The sequence below is a fragment of the Ciconia boyciana genome, chromosome 35 (genome assembly GCF_034638445.1).
Source record: "Ciconia boyciana chromosome 35, ASM3463844v1, whole genome shotgun sequence".
Taxonomy (NCBI): Eukaryota; Metazoa; Chordata; class Aves; order Ciconiiformes; family Ciconiidae; genus Ciconia; species Ciconia boyciana.
Genome location: NC_132968.1, coordinates 885,366 through 906,848, shown reverse-complemented (window position 1 = coordinate 906,848; position 21,483 = coordinate 885,366). Strand labels below are relative to the sequence as shown.

Here is a 21,483-nt window from a genome sequence, read left to right as displayed (position 1 = left end):
AGTGGCACCACAGCACTACCCTTCAAGTGATATTTCACTTTCCATCATGCCAAGGATTAGACCCTTTTTCCTTTCTCATGCTGTTTGCTCTACAAAGAAAAACTCCATCCTCTCTGAAAGCATCCTTCCAGCAGCTGCAGGCTACTATGACATTGCCCTGAGTCTCTATGTCACAAGGCAAAAGAATCCCAAGCCCCTCAGTCTCTCCACACAAGTCATGTGTTCAGCCCCTTAACTCTACAGCTTCCCCCCACTCCTGCAGAACATGGAGCCCCACCCCAGCACAGATTCTTTCAGATGTGGCCACACCCCTGCTGAGTCAAGGGAGGAGGTAACTCCCCTTGCCTGGGTGGCCACACTCCTCCTAATTCAGCCCCACATGCAGCTGGCCTTAATTGTGGTCAGCATGCTGCACTGGCCTCTGTAGCATCCCTTGAAGTGACTATGGCCTTCTCCTCAGGGTCACTCTTCAGCCGGTCAGCTCCAAGCTTACCCTGATACATGGGGTTATTCTGTCCTGGATGCAGGAATGACCACTTCTCTTGTAAAACGTAGTGAGGTTCTGTTGGACGAATCCCAGAATTTCTCAAAGTCCCCATGAACTGAATCTTTATTGTGTCAGCTGTTAATATGTGTGTGTAGGTGGCTCACCCTGTCCTGTGGTGCCTCTAACAAGATGACAGCATGAGGACATGACGGATAACAAAAGGAGGTCCTAGTCTAACGGACTTGCTGACCAAGGTAAGAATTCCCAATGCAGCCATCCCAGAAACACCAAAAGAGGGCACCAGGCAAGCAAAGCCAAGGCCTGTGGGCAAAGGGAAAACAGAGATGGGTTTCTTGTAGGGGAGGGTTGGAGGATGACCAAAGGGAAGAACCTGGGAGGGGGGAAACATGGAAGAATGAAGTTGGAGGTGAAGCAAAGGGTTCAACCAGGGCTGTTTGTGGGCACCTGTCAAGTAGCCCTCAATCTCAGCAGGGAAATCAGCATGGCTGGGCACACCTCTGATGTGCCTCAACAGGAATGCACACCGTGTGGGGAGCAATGAGGCCTTTTTCAGACAAGTAGAAGCAGTTTCTCATTGCAGGCCCTGGTCCTCATGGGGGACATTACCCAGTCAGACATCTGCCTGAGGGGCAACACAGCAGGGCACAAGACACTCAGGAGGCTTCTGGAGGGCACCAAGAACCTCCCAACCATTCAGTGACAGTCCTAGGAAAGGCAAAGTCCATCTTGATCTCAATTTGGTAATTCAATCTGGACATGAAGGGCATCAAGACAGGATTTAACAATGACACCAGCAGCAAAAGGAAGGCTTGGTAAAATGTGGGCCTGCTGCTAGATGGGGCAGGGGCCCTGGTGACAGAGAGCGCAGAAAGGGCTGAGAAAAGGCCATGCCTTCTTCCTCTCTGAGTTTACTGGCAAGACCAACCTTCAGGAATGCTAGGCCCCCAAGACCAGAGGAAGGGAGCAAGGAAGACTTACCCTTGGTGCAGCAGTCTCATGTTAGGGAACATTTAAATAAATTGCATGTCCATAAGTCCTTCAGACCTGAGGGGATGCCCTCGTGAGTGCTGAGGAAGATGGCTGATGTCATTGTAAGGCCACTTGATATCATGTTGGAAAGGTCATGGGGATTGGGCGAGGTTCCTGAGGACTGGAAGAAAGAAAATGTATACCCTATCTTGAAGCAGGCAAGAAGGAGGATGCAGGGAGCGGTCAGCCTGTCTCCCATGATACCCCTGTAGACAAGCTGAGCAAGTATGGACTAGAGAAGTGGAAAATGAGATGGACTGAAAAGTGCCTGATTCCCAGAGGGCTGTGTCCAGTGGCACAAAGTCCAGCTGGAGGATAGTTACCAGGGGTGTAGCCCAGGGGTTGATATGGGTCCTGTTCTATTCAGCCTTTCCTTAGAGTCCTGGAGGATGGGACCGAGGGCATCGTGAGCAAGTTTGTGGATGATACAGAACGGGGAGGAGTGGCTGGTACAGCGGCTGGTTGCACTGCTGCTCAGAAGGACGTGGGCAGGCTGGAGAAGTGGGCAGAGAGGAAGCTCATCAAGTTCAACAAAGGGAAACACAAAGCCCTGCCCCTGGGCAGGCAAAACGCCATGGACCAGTACTGGGGGCTGGGGGCTGACTGCCTGGATAGCGGGTTTCTAGAGAAGGATCAGGGGGTCCTGGTGGCTAACAAGGTGGCCACGAGCCAGCAGTGCGGCTGTGTGGCAAAGCAGGCCGACAGCCTCCTGAGCTGCGTTCAGGAGAGGTTTGCCAGCAGGTCGAGAGAGGTGATCCTTCCCCTCTAGTCAGCACTGCTGAAGCCACGTGTGGAGTGCTGTGTCCAGCGCTGGGCTGCCCAGTACAAGAGAGACATGGACTTACTGGAGCGAGTCCAGCAAAGGGCCACAAAGATGAGGAAGGCACACAAGCATCCTTCAGGAGGAGAGGCTGAGAGAGCTGGGACTTTTCAGCCTGGAGAAGGGAAGGCTCACGGGGATCTTGTCCATGTGTATCAATACCTGACGGGAGGGAATGAAGAAGAGGGAGACAGGCTTTTCTCCGTGGTGCCCAGTGACAGTCAATGGGGAGCAAGGGAAGCACAGGAACTTCCCTCTCAACCCAAGAAAACACTTTTCTATGGTGAGGGTGATTGAACACTGGTACAGATTGTCCAGATGGGTTGTGTAGTCTCCATGCATGGAGGTATTCAAAACGCAGCTGGACCCTGTATTGGGCATCCCGCTCTAGACTAGACGAGGCCATCTCCAGAGGTGCTGCCAAGAAGAGTCAGAAGGAACCAGTGGAGGTGTCTAGTGCTACACTCTGCTCTGAGCAGGGAGAGCTTGTCCCTTAGGTCAGGTTGGTGAGTGCCTTCTCCACTTGAGTTTTGAGAATGTCTGGGCCCTGGACCCAGTACTAATCAACTATAAAGGTGTGGGTTTTTCCTTAAACCTCATTTGAAATTTCCCTTCCTGCTTCTTGTCCTCATTGTTTCTTGTCCTCATCTTCCCTTCCTGAGTGCCAGACAGATTCTCATGCCTACTCTGACCAAGGACAGCCACAACATCCTCTCCAAGTGTGGCAACACCAAGATGCCCTGTGACTGCAGAGCCAGGCATTTTGGCCAGCTCCGAGCAGAGAGACACCCTGGGGGTCCCTGCCTGGGCTCAGAGGAGGGCATGTGGAGACACCCAGCACCTAACACAGAGGGAATGTGGTGGTGCCTGTGGGCTGACACCAAAGCAGCATTTGGGGCAGAATGGGTGAGCAGAGAAGACCTCCAGCAGCTCCTCTGCATACGAGGTCAGGGAGTAATGCACTTGGTGGTGCTGCTGAGAGAGGATGGTGGCATGGGAGGGGAGGTACTAAGAGCTGTGGTGCAGGGCACTGGGGCTCAGAACTAGGTCTGGGGTTCCCAGCAGGCAGTGCCAGTGGCTACAGCCCCAAGAGACCCCTGACCATGGAGAGATCATCAGCGAGTCTTGTCCCAGCTGTGGAGAGCTGCTGTGGCTGCAGAGAGGTTACTGGGAGTGCTGGGGTCAGTCCTGGCTGCCCTGCACCTCCCAGCTCAGCATGTCTCTTGGGTCTGCACAGCAATCGCACTGACTGGGGTGACAGCCCTGCCTGTCTGGGGATTGAGGGGAATTTAGGGTTTCCATCAGTGTGGGAGGTTCTTGGAGCATCATGGCTTTTGTTCAGATCCCTGTCCCTGTCCCTGGGCTGGCCCACACCTGCATCCCCACATGTGGCCCGAGACCTCTGCTGTGCAAACACCACATGGGACAGGGTGCATTCAGGGTTGGGGAAACATCCTCCCGGCACAGTTCCCACAACAGACCTCAGTGCCTCATTCCCCTGCAGCCACCCAGCTTTGACTGCCCACCCCAGCACCTGACCCCTTCCCTGCCTTGGCCATGGCCCCCGTGAGGGTTTGCAGGCAGCCCTGCTCTAGGGTCTGCCAGGGTCTGGGCATGTGTGAGTCCATGCAGGTCTGAATGTTCCCCCAGTACAGACATAGAGCCCAGCAAGAGGACGAAGCTGGTTCAATACTGGGGGAGACCCCCCACAGCCTCCCCATGACCCCCCAACTTATGTTTCCCGCAGCCTTTTCAGCTCCACCCATAAATCTTCTACTTTGGGGTCTGTCTTCCCATAGTTGCTCATGGGGAATGATGGGGATCTGGGGGAGTTGGGGTAGGGCTCGTGGGGGATAGGGGGTATAATTTCCAAATTGGGGTCCCCCCGGAGTTCGGGTTGGGGGGTCGGTTTATTCAGGGTTCATTAGTGGCTGGAGGAGGGGGGGATTTAGGGGCGCTAGAAGGTGGGAGGTGATGGAGGAGACTTGGGGAGGCCGTGGGGTAATTTTGGGTGTCTCTGGGGCAGATTGGCATCAATGGGGGTCCCCGGGAGCATTTTTGTGGTCCCTGAGGGCAATTTGGGGTCCCTGGGGGCAATTTGGGGCCCTCTGGGAGTAATTTGTTCATTCCTGGGGTCGGTTTGAGGTGTCCCTGGGGAGTTTGGGGATCCCTGTGGTAATCTGGGGGTCCCTGAAGATCTTGAGTGTCTCTGGGGAAGTCTGGGCATCCCGGTGTATTTTTCGGGTTCCTGGGAAACTTGGGGGATCCTGGGCCAGTTGGGGGGTCCCAGGGGTAATTTGAGGGTCCTTAGGGGTAGTTGTGGTGGTCCCTGGGGCAATTTGGTGTCCCTGGAAGCAATTCAACGGGCCTTAGGGGCAGTTTGGGGGTCGCAGGGGGCAGGTTTCAGGGTCCCTTGGGTAGGTCTGGGGGTCCCTGGGGATAGTTGAAGGGGCTTTAGGGGCGGTTTTGGGGTCCCTGGGGCAGGTTTTGGCATCCCTGAGTGTAATTTTGGGGTCCCTGGGGGTAATCTGGGGGTCCCTGGATTAATTTTGGGGTCCCTGGGTCAGTCTGGGGGCTCCACAGAGCAATGTGGAGGGGGTCCATGGGGTGCTCCCTCCACCCCCCAGGGCAACCCCCCAACAACTCACGTGTCAGCGCCCCCGCCAGGGAGACCCCAAGTTCCTCCGCGTCCCCTGTGGGAGAGGAGAGGGAGTAAATAGGAGGGTATATATAGGGGCTATGTATGGGGAGGGGTATATATGGGGAGGGTTATATATGGGGGTTATATAGAGAGAGTATATATATATGGGGAAATAGGGGTGCTATTTATGGGGAGGGGTATATATGGGGGCTATATATGGGGAGGGGTATATATGGGAGTATATGCGGAGAGTGTATATATGGAGGGTATATATGGGGGGTGTAAAGAGGATTATAAATGGGGGTTAAAAGTGGGGTGTAAATCGGGGCTATAGAGAGAGCATATAGAGACAGTATATATATGGGGTATATATATGGGGGTACATAGTGGGTACATATGGGAAGCAGTGTATATGGGGGTATACACAGGGATGGGATATATGGGGGTCTATAGGGGGCTATATATGGGGAGGGTACTATATGGTGGGCATATGGGGGTATAAACAGGGGTATAAATTGGAGGGGTATAAATGGGGCTGACAAATTGGGGGCTATATATGGGGGGGCTATTAATGGGGGTCTATAAATGGGGGTACAAACGAGGGGGGTAGAATTGGGGGACACCCCACCCTACATGGCAGGGGGGTTCCTCACGGTGGGAGGGGGCTGACAGAGCCACCCGTCCCAACTTTTGTTCTTGTGGCCTTAGGTTTTCTTACTGACAAGTTTTTTCAGGTGGGGGCAATTAAACCCCAGGGCAAAATATGCGCCCCGCCAGTGGGACGGTCTGTGGTCCTCTCCGGTGGCGTGTCCTGTGGTAATGGGGTGCTGAGGTGGCCACCAACCCCCCAAAAATTGTGAGGGTAGGGGCAGGGGATGGGGAAATCACCGCTGGTCTCTGAGGGACACCAAAGTCTTGGGGTTTGAAGGACATCAAGGTCTTGGGGTTGGGGATGGTCATTGATGGTCCCTGAGAGGCACCAAGGTTTTGGGTTTTGGGGTTGAGGGGCACCAAGGTCTTTGGGTTTGAGGAACACCAATGTGTCCAGTCCCTGAGGAGCATGTAGCTCTTGGGGTTTGAGGACAGTGGTCTCCAATTCTTGTGGGACACCAAGGTCTTGGGGTTTGGGGATGGTCATCAATGGTCCTTGAGGGACTCCAAGGTCTTGGGTTTCTCTGGTCCTTGGGGAGCACCAAGGTCTTGGGGTTGGGGATGGTCTTCTCTGGTCCTTGAGGGACACAAAGTTCTTGGGGTTTGAGGGACACCAAGGTCTTGGGGTTCTCTGGTCCTTGGAGGACACCAAGGTCTTGGGGTTGGGGATGGCCATTGATGGACTTTAAGGGACATAAAGGTCATGGGGTTTGAGGGACACCAAGTTGTCCAGTCCTTGGGGAATATCTATGTCTTGGGCTTTGAGGACAGCAGTCTCCAATTTTGGGGGACACCAAGGTTTTTGGGTTGGGGATGGTAATCTATGGTTCTTGAGGGACAACAAGGTCTTGGGATTTGGAGATGGTCCTCTCTGGTCCTTGGGGTGCAACAAGGTCTTGGGGTTTGGAGAAGGTCACCTCTGGTCTTTGAGGGACACCAAGGACTTGCGGTTTCGGGTTGGCCATCAATGGTCCTTGAGAGACACCAAGGTCAAGGGCTTTGGGGACAGTCATCTCCAGTCCTTGGGGAATGTCTAGGTCTTGAAGTTTGGGGCAATCATCTCCAGTCCTTGAGGGATACCAACGTATTGGGGTTGGGGATGGTCATCTCTTGTCTTTCATATGTCTCATGTCATGTCTGAGTAGCTCATAGGCCTGGAGTAGGCCCATGGCATGTGTAGGTGCTTCTTCTAATGTCACTGCTGCCTGAGGAGCTGGTAGGGCAGGAGCAGGCCCATAGATTCTGTAGGTGGTTGTGAGGTCATTGGTGCCTGAATGGCCGATAGGCCAGGAGCAGGCCAATATCAGAGGTAGATGCTATGACATCCTCTGTGGCTGACTAGCAGATAGGCCAGGGGCTGTGCATGAGCTTGTGATGTCACTGGTACCTGAGTAGCTGATAGGCCAGGAGCTGGCACATAGCTTCTGTAGGTGCTTCTGATGTCACCAAAATAATATTTCGACCACACCCAAATACAGCTTTTTGGAAGAACCATCATCAGCAGAAGTCCAGACACTGCACACACGTATGTGACACTGTAACTCATGCACACACAGTGCCAGCAGTACGACAGTGTGAGGTCACCGTCAGGATAACCCATGAGCACACAGCAGTGGCAGTGGTGACATCACCGATGGCACCCCATGGCTGTGGGGCTTGGTGCAGAGCGGCCGTGTGCTCTTTCAAGAGCTTCACAGAGGACGGGAGCTGCCCGGCCCCGTGCCTGCGAGGCCGAAGGAGCAGCCCCTGCAGCCCTGGCTGGAGCAGTCGGGGTGCGGGTGGCTCGGGGACACCGCAGGGATGTGCCTGGGCACGGCGCCAGGAGGAAACCACAGACTTCCTGCCTGGGCGCTGCGGGGGGAGCGTGGGGAGTGCTGCGAGGCCACGTGGGCTGTGGTTGGTGCACCTGCAGGCTGGACCTCCTGATGCGCCCGCGGGGAATAACGGCCCCTCGGTGACACGCTGACAGTCAGGGATCTGTCTGAGCCTCTGGGCTGCACGTCTGCTGCCAGGGCAGGGACATGTCCCAGCTCCGGCTCCTGCAAGGGACCTTCATGGGGCTCTCCAGGGAAGGATGGGTGAGCCAGCACTCCTGGGACGGGGCTCTGGCCTGGGCTAAGGCCCTTTCCCAGCTGCTGCTCCCAGCACAGCGGGGTCTGTAGCAGGGGCAGGGGCTGTTTCCTTCCCTTCCTGACACAGCCTCCGGCGCAGTCCCAGCCCTGTGCTTCCCACGGCACGAGGGTGGCTGCACACTCTCCCCTTGGGCTCTTGGGTGTGCCTGGCATAGAAGATGCTCAGTGCTCCTGGTCTACACAGCAGGGTTCAGGGGGTGAAAAATCCATTTACCCCCACACAAGCAGCCCTGTCCTGTGACGGCCCCCCACCACAGTGACGTGACACCTGTAGCAGAGCCGCCTCTCATATATGGTCATGAATGGCGCTGGAGAAGTTCATTGGAGGGCTGGGCTGTGTCGGAGGGGAGATAGCTCCCGATAATGTCGAAAAAGGCCCTGCTGCTTTGATTGGCTTGTCCTGTAGCTGGGCTGGCATCTGCAGAGATATCTTGCCCTCCTGTCGTCATTGTCCCCAGGAGTCCCCAGGAGCCGTGGCAGGGAGTGTGGCAGAGCAGGGATGTGCTGGCAGGGCAGGAGGCTCAGGATGGGCACAGAGGGAGTCCTGTCCCCTCGGATGCTGGGGCTGCTCCTCTGGGTACAGCTGTGCAGAGGTAAGTGCCAGTTCCATTGTCCCACAGCCCAGGCCCAGCAGTACCAGCATGGCCATCGGGATCTGTCCGGGAATGGGGTTTCTTTGCAGGTGCTACTGAGGTGAGGGTCAGAAGGTGCTCAGGTCCATGGAGCCTGTGCCTGCCTGTCTGGGTGGGAGAGAGCTTGTCCTTTTCCAGGGCTCCGGTGTTTGGGGCAGCCTGTGCCTGGCTGGATGCATAGACACCCTGTCCTGGGGTAGCCTTTGGGGACCCCTGTTCCCCAGCACTGTGCCTCTGGAGCCGGTGGTGGCCTAGCTGGGGATGGCAGCAGGCAGAGATCCCCAGGGCACTGCCAGCCTCTGGGGTACCCCAGAGGCTTTGTGTGCTGCTCTCGGCCCCCTTGTTCCAGGGGAGCCCTGAGCCCATGAGGGCAGTTTGTGCCCTGCAGAGAGAAGGGGATGGGGGCACCTGCATCGAGGGACATCCTTGCTGGGGGGCCTGTCCCAGTGCAGGGGCTGGGCTGACACCAGGGGCGAGGAGGGGATGTGTGTGTTGGGATCACTGGAATGGTCTCGGTGGGAACAGGGAAAGCCCTGGGGGTGGGGGTGGGTTTGGATGGTGCCAGGGCAGGTGGTTTGCATGGGAAGCTGCAGGGCTGTTTCCAGGGGGCTGTTCAGGGGGTGCTGGGCTGGGGAAGAGCGGGTGCCCAGTGCAGGGCTGGGCACAGTGTGCAGGTGTGCGTGGGCAGGGGGCATGTGGCCGTTGGGGTGGGAAAAGGTGCCTTGTGCGGTGGGATGGCGAATGACCCAGCAGGGGCAGACCTGCACATCCCCAGCCTTGCACAGCCCGTGGGGATAGAAGGGATCCCCGCACCGCACTGGGGACAGCCTGGAGGGGAGTGGGCTCCCACCCTGGCACCTCTGCCATGGCCTGGGCAGGGGCTTCCCCCAGACCTGCAGTGCTGCGGCTTGGAGCTCTCCTGACCGGTGCCATGTTGGTGTTTGAAGGGGCTGCAGAGGTGAGGCTGGTGAATGGCGACAACGACTGTGCTGGGAGAGTGGAGGTGAAACATCAGGGCCAGTGGGGGACCGTGTGTGATGACTACTGGAGCATGAATGACGCAGCAGTGGTTTGTAAGCAGCTGGACTGTGGGTCTGCTGTTGGAGCTCCTCAGTATGGACACTTTGGGCCAGGATCTGGCCCCATTTGGCTGGATGATGTTGGCTGTAATGGCACCGAGTCTGCCCTGTCTGACTGCACACACAGAGGATGGGGTGAACATGGCTGCAGTCATGCTGAGGACGCTGGAGTGATGTGTTCAGGTAAGGGGACAGCCTATGACCCACATCTGGGCGTGTGGGGAAGGGATCCTGGTTCTGCCCTTGGGGAGCAACAAGTGGGTACCGCAGCACTGCCCAATGTGGTCGGTCACACTGCTGAGGTGGGACTGTCATTGCTGGTGTTCCCCGTGCCTGGGAAAAGCCCAGAGGGAGCCGAACCCAGGCTGAACTAACCGTGCTGTAGTGTCTCAACCCCTCTTCAGTCACTGTCTTGGGCTGCAGATGAATCCTCCATCCCTGCCCTTGGGTGTCCACTGATCTCCACTGGTCTCGACCCATTCTGCCAGCTCCCAGACAACAGTGCTGAGGGTTCCTGTGCTGGAGAAACCAGAGGGACTTGCTTGGCACTGCACACCTCGGAGGAAGGGCATGAGATGGCTGGTCCCCTGGGTCATTGCCCTTCACAGGCATGAGTACCTCAACTGAATCAAAAGGGCTTTTCCGAGAGCATGAGTGCTGGGCCCTGGGAGAGGAGCAGGGTGGCACACAGCCCTCTCACTGCCTGTCCCCAGGGCTCGGCTGTGTGGTCCAGCCAGCTCCTGCAAGGCCTAGGAGCTTGGCAGCTGCTTGACTCTGGCTGCTCCCTTCTGCATCACTGCATGCATGGGTTGGTACTGGGACATCACTGGAGCTGTCACAGCCCAACGGGGACACAGCCCCATGGAGGCAGCGCTGACCTGCTGCCCAGCCTCTCTTGCCTGCCCATGGTTCCCCACACTGCCCCATGAAACAGAGGCTTTGGCAGCACTTTCTGACTCTCGTCTGTGCCTGCTGTCACCCTCTGAGGCAGCATGAGCCCAGGGGGGCATGCAGGTCTCCTGTCCCTCTGCCTGGATGTTGCCTTGGGACCTGTGCACCTCTGGACAGAGCACTGTGTGCCTGGCTGAGGACACCCCCTCCGAGTAGGCATCGGAGAGGGCTGGACAGGCACCAGCCATGGTAACAGCTGCACCATTTCTGTGCTCTGTGACATCTCCCCCTAACAGCAACCTCCCAACACCCCAGAACACCCCTGGGAGCAGGGTGCATTTCTGGCTGCGTCAAGGTGCTGGTCCTGCCTGGTTGCAAGCTCTGCAGGGGCTGAGCAGGCTGCAGCAGTCATTATCATCTGGGCCGGTTCTCCCGGACCCAAACTCCGCACACCACACCGCAGTGCTGGTGGGACCATGCCAGGTAGCACAGAACGCTTTGTGCAGCACCAGGCTGTCTGAGCAGTGCCTGGTGCTGCAACAGACACATATGAGTGCTGTGACAGTGTAGAAAAAGTGTGCAGGGGGGCCGGGTGTGTTTGTGTCACCAACACTCCCCCAACAGCTTCCTCTGGGATGTTTAGTGGGTGATTTGGTCACGGCTTGCTTGGAGGTGATGCAGGATGTGGTCCTGTATCTGTCAGAGGACTCTGGGAACTCCCACTTACTTTGTTTTTCCAGGGTTTGTCCGGCTGGTAGAAGGGAATAGCCGCTGCTCAGGACGTGTGGAGATCCATCATGGGGAGCAGTGGAAAACTGTCTGTGACTCCCACTTTGGTCCCAAAGCTGCTGATGTGGTCTGCAGGGAGCTGCAGTGTGGGGTGGCCCTGCCTGTCACTGGGGCAGCTCACTTTGGAGAAGGGGTGGGTCCCACCTGGGATGGAGAGCTGCAGTGTGTGGGGAATGAATCCTTCCTCATCTCCTGCCCCAGGGGGTCCCGCAGGGACCAGCCCTGCACCCACATGAACAGCGCTGCTGTCACCTGCACACGTAAGGACCCAGGGTGGGGTGTTGAACACTGGGTGAGCTCCAGCCTGCGGGGGGACATGTTTTGCCTATGGAGACAAGGGAACTGGGGTACCTGTTCCCACAGGCTGGCAGAGAGGTGACCTTCCTGGGGCATCCTAGACAAGGGCAGGGCAGGGCTGATGCCCAAGGACAAGGAGGGGCATGGGTTTGGAGGTCTAACTGGGATCATCCTGTTGCACCGCAGGGGACAGAGAAAGGCGTGAGGGTGGAGGATGAGCTGGGAGATGCCCAGGGCAGGCTGTGGTCCAGGGGAGCTCAGGACGTGGGCAGAAGCAGCAGTGTGTGCTTGGGGGAGCCGTGGTGGGGGCAGGTCTCTTCTCAGGGTGCTGGCTGGGGAGGAGCGGGTGCCCTGGGTGGGCATGGGATGGGGCCAGGTTGCAGGGGGCCATTGGGGTGGAAGGAAGTGCCAAAGTCTGTGGGGCCACAAATGACCCAGTGGGGCTGGAGCCGGGCATCCCCAGCCTTGTGCAGCCCGTGGGGATAGAAGGGACCCCTGCACTGCCCTGGGGACAGCCTGGAGGGCAGTGGGCTCCCATCGTGGCACCTCTGACTCCACCAAAGCAGGAGTTCCCCCAGACCCGCAGTGCTGGGGCTCGGCACTGTCCTGACTGGTCCTGTGTCAGTGTTTGAAGGGGCTGTGGACGTGAGGTTGGTGGACGGCAACAACGACTGTGCTGGGAGAGTGGAGGTGAAACAACAGGGCCAGTGGGGGACCGTGTGTGGTCACTACTGGGACATGCAGGATGCTGCAGTGGTTTGTAAGCAGCTGGACTGTGGGTCTGCTGTTGGAGCTCCTCAGTACGGAGGCTTTGGGCCAGGATCTGGCCCCATTTGGCTGGATGATGTTGGCTGTAATGGCACCGAGTCTGCCCTGTCTGACTGCACACACAGAGGATGGGGTGAACATGACTGCATTCACACCATGGACGCTGGAGTGATATGTTCAGGTAAGGGGACAGCCTGTTCTCCACCTTTGGGTCTGGGACAGGGGACAAGGGACCTGGCTGTGCCTTCAGGGTGCAACAGGTTAATGCCAGAGCAGGGCCCGGTGTGGCTGGTCGAACTGCTGAGCTGGGACTGTCATTGCTGATGAACTCGGTCCCTGGGGAAAGCCCAGTGGGAACCTGCCCCAGGGTGCCCCTACCCTGCCTGGCCCCCGAGGTGGCTCAGATGAATCCCTCTGCCATGCTCTGACATGTCTGTTGGTTCCCATCTTTCTCCTCCCTTTCACCCAGGCCCCATCTGGCAGCAGTGAGGGCCAGGTCCCCCCATGCCAGAGGTGCCAAGAGTGACTCATGCAGCCACCCACAGCCTCGGGGAAGGGCATGAGATTGATGAGGAATTTTGGGTTTTGCCCCCGGCAGACAAGGGGCCTTTGGCCCAAGCAAAGGTATTGCTTGGAGAGGAGGAGTGCTGGGCTTGGGCAGAGGAACAGGGTGGCATGTGGCACCTCCTTCCTCCCTCAGGGCCACCCCACAAGAGCCTGCCCAGGGGGCAAAAGCCCGTCCAGGAGTGCTACCTCACTGCCCAGCCTCTCATGTCTGTCCAGCCTCTGGCTACCTTGCGCTTTTGGGTTTGCCAGCACTTTACTGGCTCTCCTCTGTGCCTGCCCTTGCACTGGGAGCTCGTGTAAGCCCAGGGTTGCTCTTCTGTCCACTCTCCGCCCTCTGCCCGGCTGTTGGCCAGGGACACGCGTGCCCAGCAGTGCACGCTGGTCATGGATGAGGACCTTCTTCCCGGCAGGCGCCGGAGCGGGAGGCTGGCACAGACACTGACCACACGTACAGCATGACTACCTTTGCCCTGTGACATGTGACATCTACCAGCAGCACCCCAACAGCCCAAGACCCCCGTGGAAGGGTGTGCATTTCTGGTGGCACCAAGGAGTTCTTCACGCTGGGCCCTGAGCTTGGTGGGGCAGAGCAGGCTGCAGCAGCCAACAGCGCCCGGGAGCATTTCGCCATATCCCAAATGCTCTGGGTGCTGCAGTGGCCAGGGACCAGCACTGGGTAGCCCAAGGTCTCTCGGGTAGCAGCGGTTTGTCTGAGAGATTCCTGTGGCTGTGAGTTTGGGAGAGAAGCAAGCCCACACGTGCTGTGCTGATTTCTGAGGAGCAGCAGGGGGAGCCCGAATTTTTTGTGCCATCAGCACCCCCTGAGAGCAGCTGGTGAGGTCATGAGGCTTTTTGCCTTTGACCACCTTGGAGATCAGATGGGACATGGTCAGGGGACTGCCAGAGGGTGGTGGGAACTCTCGGCGGTCCTTGTTTGCTGCAGGATCTGTCTGGCTGGTCAGAGAGAATAGCCTCTACTAAGGATGTAAAGTGATCCATGACGGGGACGCTTGGAAAACTGTCTGCCACTCACACTTTGATCCCAAAGTCACCATCTTGTGCAGGCTTTGCTGTGGGTCTGCAATAGACACATACTCTTGAGTGCTGCGATGCTGTAGAGAAGGGGCGCTGGGGGACCTGGATATGTTTGTGTCACCAACACTCCCCCAACAGCTTCCTCTGGGATGTTCAGTGCGTGATTTGGTCATGGCTTGCTTGGAGGTGATGTGGGAATGTGGGCATTTAAGTGCCAGAGAGCTCTCAGTTGTTTTGTTTTTCCCAGGCTTTGTCCGGCTGGTAGAAGGGAAGAGCCACTGCTCAGGACGTGTGGAGATCCATGATGGGGACCAGTGGAAAACTGTCTGTGACTCCCACTTTGGTCCCAAAGCTGCTGACGTGGTCTGCAGGGAGCTGCAGTGTGGGGTGGCCCTGCCTGTTGCTGGGGCAGCTCACTTTGGAGGAGGGGTTGGTCCCACCTGGGATGGAGAGCTGCAGTGTGTGGGGAATGAATCTCTCCTCAACTCCTGCCCCAGGGGGTCCCCCAGGGACCAGCCCTGCACCCACATGAACAGCGCTGCTGTCACCTGCACACGTAAGGACCCAGGGTGGGGTGTTGAACACCGGGACTATGCTGGGGCTCGAGGAAGAGGGCAAGGCCCGTGCTGGGCTGGGCGTGAGGACAGGAGGGCTGATGGGTTGTCTGCAGCATGAAAATAGTGCAGAGGGAGAAGAAAGGCATGCTGTGCCTCTGGCCTCTCCGCCAGCTTCTGAGGGTGCAAGAGCACTGATCCACCCTCAGTCCTCCTCCTCTGTCCCCAGAGTACACAGGGTTCAGGCTGGTGAACGGCAGCACGGCGTGTGCGGGATGGGTGGAGGTCCAGGTGCTGGGGACCTGGGGGACCCTCTGTGCCTCCCACTGGGATCTCTCGGATGCCCACGTTCTCTGTCGTCAACTCAACTGCGGGTTTGCTGAGTCCATTCCTGGAGGAGGGCATTTGGGGAGAGGAATCGGACTGGTCTGGAGAGACTCATTCCACTGTGACGGGACTGAAGTCCACCTGGGACAGTGCCCAGTGATCACCCTGGGGGCCTCACCGTGCTCCGATGGGAATAACGCCGCTGTCATTTGCTCAGGTGAGCGCTGGGAAAATGCTGCATTGACTCCCTTTACCCCTTGTGTGTGACATGGCCACCCAAAGCAGGCGTCCCATGGCAGTACCAGCCTGAATTTCTCCCTGGAGAAAGCCTTGCTTCCCCAGGAGCCTTCTGGAGGGCTTTGCCTGCTCAGGCTGACCGCTCTGCTGTGGGAGAGCTGAGGACTGAACGGAGGCAGGCATCTGCCCTCAGGGCAGCGGCTTAGGCCCCCATGCCACTGCCAGGCCTGAGCTCCTGTGTTTTTCTCCTATGGGATGAGCCCAGGACAGGCCTGCGGAGCTCTGCTCCATCCCTCTGGCTGCAGACAAGCGCATGCCATCCCCACAGAGAGCCCTGCAGAGCCTCATCCCACCACCCAGGCAGGAGCTGCCTGGGTGCCCCCAGCAGCAGTAGAGCTGGGTGTGAGCTGCAGAGCAGGCACGGGCTTTGGCCTCTCTTCTTGTCAGCACAAGGCTCAATCTTGTCCTGTTTGGTTGGAAAATTCCCCCTTGCCCTCCTCCCTGAAGGGTGCCATGCTCCTCAGTGCCGCCGACGGCTGTGGCATCTCTGCTGTCCCCAGGCTCAGCCAGCTTTGCATCCCTGCGGCTGGTGGGTGGACAGAGCCGGTGCGACGGGCGAGTGGAGATCTTGCAGCGCGGGACGTGGGGCAGAGTCCTGGATGACCAGTGGGACGTGCATGAGGCCAGCGTGGTGTGCCGGCAGCTGCAGTGCGGACAGGCAGAGGCAGCCTACAACCCCCAAAGCCTGAGCGAGGGACAGGCTCCGTAGGGCTGCGAGGGGTCCGGTGTGCAGGGCATGAGACCAAGCTGACCCTCTGCAACACCTCCCTGCCTGAGAGTGCACTGGTGGCAGGGGTTGCAGAGGACGTGGGAGTCATTTGCTGGGGTGAGCAGCACTGCATGGGCCCCACAGATGATGGGTGGGCAGCCAGCCCCTGACAGCAACTGGGATTTCTCTCCACTGCAGGGAGCCGGCGGGTCCGTCTGGTGAACGGGGCTGGGCGCTGCGCCGGGAGAGTGGAGATCTACTACCAGGGCAGCTGGGGGACCGTCTGCGACGATGGCTGGGACCTGTCTGATGCTGCTGTCGTTTGCCACCAGCTGGGCTGTGGAGGGGCAGTGGAGGCAGCCAGCTCTGCTTGGTTCGGGGAAGGGTCTGGGCAGATCTGGCTGGATGGCGTGACCTGCTCTGGGGACGAAGCTGCTCTCTGGGACTGCCCTGCCAGGCCCTGGGGGCAGCACGACTGCGGGCACAAAGAGGATGCGGGAGTCATCTGCTCAGGTCTGTGCTGGCAGCTGTGGTGGGAGCCTGCTGCTGGGGAGGCCAGGACGTGGGGAGAGCCAGGCATGGCCAAGGCTGTCCCTGTCTGCCACTGAGTCCTGGCATGAGCCTGTAGACACCCATGCATGGGCACCCTCAGTCCCACTGGGGGTCTGTGGGGAGCTCAGCCATCCCCAAGTGTTAGCAGGAAGGGCAGGGGTGTCTGTGCATCAGGGACTTCTCTGTGCCCCTGGGTGCAAGGGGCACGTGCTGGCCCTGCCCCTGCCTGGCTGAGGGCCTGGGGAGTGCAGAGGTGTCCTGGCTCCCACAGCCCCAGACCAGCCTCTGCCGCCTTGGTGCCTTTCCTCCCAGAGTTCCTGGCCCTGAGGCTGCAGAACAGCGACGGCTGCTCCGGGCGCCTGCAGGTTTTCTACAATGGGTCGTGGGGAAGCATTTGCTCCAACTCGATGACTCTTGACACGGTGTCGCTGGCATGCAAAGAGCTGGGCTGTGGGGACGGAGGATCCCTGGAAACACGCCTGCCCTATGGCAGGGTGTCTGGCCCTGCGTGGCTGGATAATGTGCAGTGTGGGAAGAAAACCAGCTCCTTCTGGCAGTGTCCCTCTGCTCCCTGGGACCCACAGTCATGCGAAGACCTGCGAGAGGAGATCCACATCACCTGCAATGGTAACTCTGAGCCACTCGGGCACAGTGTCACCCCAGCTCCTGCTCCCCTCTATGCACAGCCAAACACAGAGGGCCTTTTCCTTTCTGTGTCAGACCCTTCTGCTGCCGGTGGCACAAACGTGACCACAGCCACACAAGTCCAGCAGCAGTTGTCACCCAGGTTGCCAGCAGCACCTGGGGGAGGCAGAGGCATCTCCAGGGGAGGTCTCAGAAGAGACCACACAGGCTTCAGAAGAGCCTCCCCTCCATAGACACGCTACTGCTGCTCTGTGAACCAGGGACCTTTAGGGGCTGAGCAATCAGGGCCCCCCCAGTCCTGCGCGTGTCCCCTGAATGATCGGGCTTCAGTTGCTGCCATGACCGAGATGGTACAGGGAGGCACAAGTAGAGCTCAGCCTCACTCTCTTCTGCACGATCCCACACAGCAGCCCCTTCACTTCAGTGTTTCTTTCTTCAGGGGCACGCCCAGAAATGTCCCCGGAGCCATTGGCCCCATGCCCCATCTCCACGAGCTGCACAGGTATTGAGCTGCTCCTCTGTGTACCCTTCTTGTCTGGCAGGGCTCTGCCTGCTGTCTCAGTGCCATGGGAGGTCTTTGCCTTCTCCAGACAGGGAGAAGATTCGTGCCGTGGGAGGCGAGGACGGGTGCTCGGGCAGAGTGGAGGTGTGGCACCGTGGCTCCTGCGGGACGGTGTGCGACGACTCCTGGGACATGCGGGCTGCCGAGGTGGCGTGCAGGCAGCTGGGCTGTGGTCCTGCGGTGTCTGCCCTGAATGAGGCTGCATTTGGGATGGGGCAAGGCCCCATCTGGCTGGAGCAGGTGGAGTGCCGCGGGACGGAACCATCCCTGCAGGACTGCTGGGCCCGGCCCGGGGATGGCGGTGCTTGCCGGCATAAGGAAGACGCTGCCGTGCGCTGCTCAGGTGAGCGGCAGGGCTGGGACCCCTTGCTGGAGTATTGGCAGGGAGCTGGGGAAGGCCTTTCACCGCCTTGGTCCTGGCATGGCCCCTGACCTCCCGCGAGCAAGACTGTTCCTGCAGAGTGCAGGAGCCTGGTGCCAGGCAGGGAGCAGCCTCGGTGGAACTGGGTGTCCTCTGGGCACTGCCCATGGGGCCCTGCAGCCCCAGGGCTGTCCCCTGGGCTGCCTGTGCCATCCTGCCTGCTGCCCAGAGCAGAGGCCCTGGGCCCTGTCCCGGTCACCCTTTCTGGCACTACTGGAGGAGCACTTTGGGTGGGATGTGTCAGGGACATCTACAGACACACACGCGGTGTGTTGGGGAGGAGGCTCCCCGATACCTGCACACCCACCCTCTCAGCCCAGCTCTCCTTTTCCTCCTCTGCAGCTACACCCAGGACAGCAGCATCCCCAACCCGAGCAGGTAACTTGTCCTCCTGCCTGAGGCTGGGTATCCCTGGGGCCAGGCTGTGACCCACAGCTGGATGGAAGGGGCTGCTTGCTGGGGTGGGAAACTCCCAGGTGGAGGCACTGGGGAGGTGGTGGTGGTGTCAGGGAGGGTTGGAATGTACTCAACAGGGTGGAAGATTGCCCATGAGTCACCCCTGGGGCCCTCCACCCCCTGCTGCCTTGTGTGATTGAAGTCAGGGCTGGTGCTGCCCCCTCCTCTCCCAGGCCTGGTGCTGCCCCTGCCATGTTCTTGCCCATACAGGTCCCACGCGGGGCCGTTTGACCAGCAGCGGGAGACTCTCCATGCCCATCATCATCTGCATCATCCTGGGGGCCCTCCTCTGCCTGCTCCTGGCCCTCTTGGCTGGGCAAGTGCTAAGGGCCAGGTCGGGACGCAGAGGTGGGTCCTTCCACAGTAGTCCCAGGGGGAGATGCCTCCTGGAAGGGCTGTGGGGTGTCAGTGAGGGGCACAGGCAGAGCTGGAGGGGATGAGACTGTGTGCTGCTACCTGTCTCATCCACCGCCCCATTGACTGCCTGGCCTTGGAGCAGCAGCAGCAAGGGTTGGAGAGAGCCCAGAGGCATGGGGGGCTAGCACTGGGGCAAGGAGAGAAATGGCAGACTGGGGATGGCCAAGGCTGTTCAGTGCTCTGAGTAGTGCTGGAAGGGGCTCTGGGACAACAGAGCTGACAGGAGGCGTGTGGGGCAATAGGGTCCATCTCCATGGTGTCAGGTCTCCAGCCTGTCTCTCTGCCCAGCCCTGCCCACCCCATGACAGGGCAGGGGCCGTGCTGTAGACCCATGGGGCAGATAGGGAGCAGCTCCAGGTGGAGAGGAAACATGGGAGCTGCTCCAGGGTCAGACAAGGGGGGCATGACCCAGGGGCCAGAGGACCATGAGCGCTGTCTCTGAAAGGATGATGCGAGGGTGATGCAGCCCTAAATGATCTCCACAGCAACGTTGCCCTCACTGCGGATGTGGCAGTCGTGTCTGGAGAGTGCAGTGGGGCTGTGCTGTCAGAGCAGTCCTGGGCTGGCCCAAGCAACAGGTCTGGGGACCACAGTGGGATCCCAACACCCGTCTGCCTCTCCCTGGGCCAGCCCTGCCTCTGTCCCCAGGCTCCAGGAGAGCTCAGGAGCTCTTTCCCGAGGCCGTGTACGAGGAGATCGGTTACAGCCCAGTGTGGGAGAAGCAGGCAAGGTTTGGTCGCTCAGGTGGGTGTGGGTCCTCCCTGGAGGCACATCTGCAGGACCCTTTCCCTTGGCCCAACCCAGAGATGATCCACTGGAGCGCCCCACACTGTGGTCCCTGCAGCGCTGGGGCCATGTCGTCTGTGGGGAGAGCATCCAGGGCGTGGGTCCAGGAGAGGAGCTTTTCCCGTCCCAGCTGCCCAGCCCCTCTGTACCTGCCCCTTCATCCCATGTGACACCTGAGGAGTGAGGGAAGGGGCTGTCCTAGCACAGCTCGGGGAGCACCTTTGAGACAGTGTTTGTCCTGGGGGAGCCCGGTAAATTCCCAGCCCTCCTCCTCATGCAGCCCCAGCTCTGTGGGTCCCCCTTCCCCAGCAGTGCTGACCATGAGACAGGTCAGTGGGGCTCGCTCCATAACACCTGCTGTGCATCTCTCCAGGCTCCTATGCAGAGGAGTCCCTGACCCAGCTGCAGCCCTACCCTGGGGACACCGAGGAGGAGGATGGTCTGGGATCTGCACCAGGTAACGGAGGCAGGAAGGGGTTGATCTCCCTGTAGACATGTGATGGACAGAGGTGTCACGGAGTGTCACCATCAGAGATGGGGAGGACATGGGGGTCTCCTGTGGTGCTGCCAACACCAGTGTCTCAGCCCTGTGTTTCCATGTGCATCGTCCCATCCTCTGCTCTGCAGGACATAACTTCTCACTGTCACCAGCTCCCCTCTCCTTTCAGATGTTCTTGTTGTGCCTGGAGGCGACCCAGCAGATGGCTATGATGATGCCAAGGAGGTTCCTGACTTTGAGGAGGGTGCTGAACGTGAGCAGGGAGCTTGGGAAATGCCCAGGGTGCCAGAGGAGGGAGCAGGGCCCAGGGATGCACTAGGAGGTGAGAGGGAAAGATAGCGCTGCTGGTTCCTGGGGTGCCATCCCTGGTGCCACCCCATCACTACCATCCTGACACCCAAACCTCCTGGGAAGGGGGAAACTGCTGTGGGAGCTTTCCTTATAGGGACTGTGGGTGGGAGAAGGAGCCGAATGTGGTGAGGAGCAGGGAGGAAGGTGATGTACAGACCCCATGGGGTGAACTGCAATGTCCTGCCTTGCTGCTTGCAGGGGGCAGCCTGCGCTCCCGGAGAAGTGCTGGGGTCCCTGGAGCTGAAGGAGACACCTCGTCCCTGCCCCTGGGGAGCATGGGCTATGATGATGCTGAAGAGGTGTCTGTGGCACATCCCCATGAGGACACAAAGGCTGTGACACCAGAGCTTGGTGCACAACAATCCCCGAGCCCCAGGCCAGGAGAGCCCATCCCTGCTGTGCAGCTGGGTGCAGCCAGGAGGGAGGAGAGCTCTGTGCAGCTGGGAGAGCTGTGAACACCAGGGAAACATCTCCCTTTACCATGGGCAGCAGAAACAGCTTGCAGTTTCCTCTATTTTTTTTCCCACTTTTACACTGTGCGTCCATATTTGTTCTTATTAAAAGACTCTGAGGGCTTTGACCCAGAGCTGGGGCTTGCCTGCCCAGGTGTTGGGTCACCTCCCTGAGGCTGATCAGGGGGAGCAGAGAACGATGACACAGTGGTAGGCAAGGGGCACATCTCAGGGACAGCAGGCTCGGGGTCAGGCTGTGGGGCTGCGAGAGCCCATGGTCCCTGGGGAATAATCCTGCTGCCAGAGACATTTCCATGCTGCTGGCCATGGGCAGTTTCTAGCCAAAATGGCTCTCTGGTAGGGGTCGTGGTGCACCCCAGCGGGAACATCCATTTCCTCACATTCAGGTTTCCAGCTGCTCTTTCCCACAGGCCCAGCCTGGGCCACGCTGGTCCCCCAGTGCAGAGGCCCTGCCAGAGTTGCTATGTCAGGGTAAGCCCTGGGCTGTGGCCCCACAGAAGTGAGCCCTAAGGTGGCCACAGTGCCCTGAACACCCCAGCCATCCCCAGGGGGGATCATGGCCCATGGATTATCTCCCACAATGGTTAGGATGCAG

The 21,483-nt window shown here is 59.0% G+C and overlaps 1 pseudogene; it reads left to right on the top strand.

Moving 5' to 3' along the window:
* Positions 1 to 8,307: 8,307 nt before the first annotated feature.
* Positions 8,308 to 20,870, top strand: LOC140645600 (scavenger receptor cysteine-rich type 1 protein M130-like; annotated as a pseudogene).
* The last annotated feature ends 613 nt before the right edge of the window (positions 20,871 to 21,483 follow it).